Consider the following 4142-nt stretch of genomic DNA (forward strand, 5'->3'; position numbering starts at 1 on the left):
GGCATGTCCAGTGAAATTGTAGTTGGATCAAATTCTCGAGGTATATTCCCCGCAAAAAAACTTCTCAATGTAGATACACTTGGGTAATCTGCTCTGGCTGATGTGTTAGTTCCTTAAATTGTTACATGTGATCAGATGAGAAATATAGATCTAATTATATTTTGTCTTCATATTAGCTAGAATTTCGTTTCAAAAAATGAAGTGAAAAAATAATTTGCTTTCTTTCTAACGACTTGCTTCAGTTCTTAACCCTTAGAAATCTTGTAGCTGTACTAGAACTAAATATAGATTGGTAATTGTTGAACATGCGTCTATCACTGTGTTTATATCGCTACACAAAATAGGAACATGTACCACAGTTGCGAGCGTTGTCTCTTTGGCCCCCCCTATGCTCAAATCCTGGCTCCGCCCCTGTCTGTGATGAACATAGTTTCCAGATGTATTTGTGCTTGGTAGCATTCTGAATATTTTGTATGCCGGTAGCTTCAGTTCTAACTATGTTTTTTTATTTATTCCAGGGAAATAGCTACAGTGTCTTTTTGGAGTGAAACTGCTGAAGCTTTTGATGCAGACAAACTCAATACAGATTAGTTGCAGGATCTTGTGGTTGCTCTGTTATAGGCTGCACATATAGAAACAAGATTGTAATGTTATCTCCCTTTCAATGTCTTTTTCTGGACAAGCTTTTCCGTCATGTTGATACATCTCTTATACTAACAGTTTGATTTTGTTTTCTTATTTTTTATTGCAGCTGGTCTAAGGCCTTTCAGATGAGGTTTGTATTAACACAGACAATCCACAGATTGCCGCCCTGCGTCACGGTTGATTTCGCTTGGATTAGCATGTTTTGTTGCATGCTTATATGCTCTGCATGTTAATCAACTGTTGGCATGGCATATAGGCTGCAAGATTCAACACGACCTATTTAACTTAATAGAAAGAGAGGACGGTGATTTGAGCCCAGTGAAGTATAGATTGCTACTGTGCAAATCCGTCAGTAAGTTGACATGCGTCCATAATGGAGATGAACTTGGTCAAAATTAAGTAGGTTTGATTTAGGACAAATTTAGAACTTCAAATATTTTGAAATGAAGGAATTAATTGTTAACTATGTTATTTGCCAGTGTTCAGTGCGGATTCTAATGATGATTCTTGCAGGTCAAAAAGTTTGGATGCAAAACTATGATTGAGGATCTCCAACCAAGCCAAGCTGGTGGTTCCTGTGATGTGAGAAATGTATTTGGATAAGTGCAGTTCAGGAAGGAACCATGAAAAAGTGTACAGACCACAAATGAGGGTTGTTTCGGCAAAACTGAACTACCCAAGATATTTGTATCTCATATTTGAGTCCTAGAACCGGACAAGGACAAGTCAAGCTTTTTCACATGTTTTTTTAGCCGTACCTCACCTCTCCTGCTATTTTACATGTAAAATACATGCATGCATTATCAGCCCTTGATTTTGCACATGCAAAACTTACAATTGATAATGTCAGAATACACACCGATTAGACGTACCTATTCTCGATGCGGCGCAAGCGCGCGTATACTCTAGTTATCTTTGCCTTCTATAAAAATATGACAACCGGTGTGCGTGCTCTCAAAAAAAAGGCAGCTCCAGATGATATAGGCGGAGGCGTCTGATGGGACAACCACGGCTGGACAATGGCATCAAGGTGCTCGCCCTCAATCGTGGCAAAGAACCACATGATATGGTGTTCTAGTCGTCTAGCCAGGTGGGGGTCAGGCATGTGATGCTCATGGCTGGGCTTGATGTGGTCGATGGAGTGGTACCGGTAGAAATTGGCGGCTACAAGATCAAGCTTGAGTTGATGAGGCCCGTGACGTTGGATGGCAAGGGCGAGGAAGCGTCGCAGACAGGCCACCGGCCAAAGAGATGGCCGGCGGTTTTGGCGGCAAGTGCCCCAAGGGAGGCTGCTTTAAGAGTCAATGGGGGGCTGATTTTTGTGTTTTGACTCTTTTGCTAAAGTTTAGCCGGACCTGATGGCGGTAGGGTGTAAACGCCTACCGCAAGGCTCTTGACAGTAGCAAAAGAATCAAATCCCAAAATAATTTTGGATGGAGGTCAGATCCGGCTCTAAACTTCCGTAAAAGGGTGAAAATACTGAAATCAGCCTCGATGGGGCGCAAGGACGAGACTTGACAGTGAGGCGGACAACACCACGTGGCAGGGAGGACACGTCATCGCCGTCAAAGGAGACATGGGAGGGAGGTGCGGAGAAAAAGAACCCTCTGAGGTTTTGCAGAATTTGCCACACTGTATTTGTTAGCCTTACATATATGTAAGGAGAGAGAGTCTCTGCTATAAAAAAATGTAAGAAGAGAAAGTCGGAGAATCGTTAGCCCACACAGAGGCGCATGCATGGCAAGAGAACCGGTCTATCCTCAAGACCAGGAGCTACCAGTACAACGTTTACATGAGAACGTGTCAAATACAAGTGTGCAACTCAACACCTGAGCGGGCAATAGTCTTCTCAAGTAGTACTTCTGTTCTACTCTACATCTGAAAGAGTAGCAGCAAGGGGCACTACGCATGGTATGACAAAGAACCAGCAATAAACTCAGGTCGTATACCTCAAGATTCCATACGAGATGCGCAGATACTCTTGTACATGGTAAAACTTGGTGATGAAACATCCTCATAGTCTGAACGAAATTTTCTGGGCTCGGCAGCGGTGCTGATCCCATTAACCAGCCAGCAAGGGTCTCATTAATATCTATGTCTACACCTGAGGTATTGAGACAGAGCACCTGATGACTGCCAAATTGTTGATGGCAGGTCATATAAACATTAATACATTGACAAGTAGCAATCGGAAAGGTGATATGAAAAAAAACACTGGTGGCAATGATTTCAAAAATAAGGTAGAAACGTGTAAGATTAAACATTGAGGTTAAAGTTACCTATTTCTGAAGTACATGATGATGCAAGACATAAATCAATGCAAGTTGTGAACAGTTCCAAGTAGAAGAACCTATCATGGCCAACCTTCAAATCAAGAATACACTGTCAAACAAGTACTTAATACAGTTAAAAATTAAGCAGGATAGATGTAAATTTTACCAATTGCATCATACAAGTCTTGCCAGATATTCGGTGACCATTGTTCTAACATCTTTATAAAACCTTCTCTTGTACCATTAAACCTTTGCTGTAAATAGGAACAAAACATTGTAAGTGCTGAATCACTGTGCACTAGTACTGTAATAGACAAGGTGTTAAGGTCACAGATCCAAAATTTTCACTGTCTATCCAAGTTAACAAACAGCTCAGACTAAAAATATTATACTCTGTATTTTACATTTATTTCATATTTCAAGCTGTCCTAGGAATAAACAATCAGAGCATTTTCATGGCCTTGGTAGTTCTTTGTTTATCTTTTTGCACTCACAACATGCTTGAACTCTATGCATATTAGTAAGTTACAGAATGTTTTAAAAGTGAATTATCTTGATCTGATAAGGAAACTTGTAGAAATGTTTATACACATTCCTTATAAGAAGCATATAATCAAATGGATTGCTTGGATTGTAATGGCGATTGCTCTTGCTTTCATGCTCCATAATTTTGTCCAGCACATCTGGTAGCTTTCCATCTTCCTTAGGCCATGAAATGTCTATTATCCGACACGCAGATCTCATTTTCCCTTGATCAGCTGCTATAAGACAGAGCAGATACTCCCCCTTTGTGTAATTATCCCAATTATCTGGATATCTTCTCAAGGCCCTCACAGAAAAATTCACTTGACCAATAAAAGAAATAAACCTTTGGGCTTCAGAATTGGGCTTAGTTTTCCATTGGTCGTAACAGCATGCTATAATATCCCAAACTGGTTTCCAGAACACACTTATGGAAATCCCACCTGGTAAGGTTTCCGCTGCAGTAAAAAGTGCTTACTAAGTCAGAACAGAGATCGCTTATGCTGTTTAGGGAACTTGGAGCTACGGAGAAAAACTTTACATGGATTTCTTTTACAACTATGGTAACAAAAAAATATTAACAGAAAGTCTAGTCTATTAACTACGCAACAGAGCTACGCACCACTGCGTTCGGGTGTAATACCGAAACAGAATTTGACAAGTGGGATTAGAGGATCAGTACCTTCTGTTACTAGGAGAAGA

The 4142-nt window shown here is 40.5% G+C and overlaps 1 long non-coding RNA gene across 1 annotated transcript; it reads right to left on the reverse strand.

The window, feature by feature from the left end:
• Positions 1 to 2385: 2385 nt before the first annotated feature.
• Positions 2386 to 3894, reverse strand: LOC125527431. Its single transcript, XR_007292092.1, has 3 exons — positions 3085 to 3894; positions 2925 to 3009; positions 2386 to 2778 (listed from the first exon to the last, which is right to left on the reverse strand). It is a non-coding gene; the product is annotated as an uncharacterized LOC125527431 (long non-coding RNA).
• Between the last annotated feature and the right edge of the window lie 248 nt (positions 3895 to 4142).

Source organism: Triticum urartu, unplaced genomic scaffold, assembly GCF_003073215.2.
Source record: "Triticum urartu cultivar G1812 unplaced genomic scaffold, Tu2.1 TuUngrouped_contig_3851, whole genome shotgun sequence".
Taxonomy (NCBI): Eukaryota; Viridiplantae; Streptophyta; class Magnoliopsida; order Poales; family Poaceae; genus Triticum; species Triticum urartu.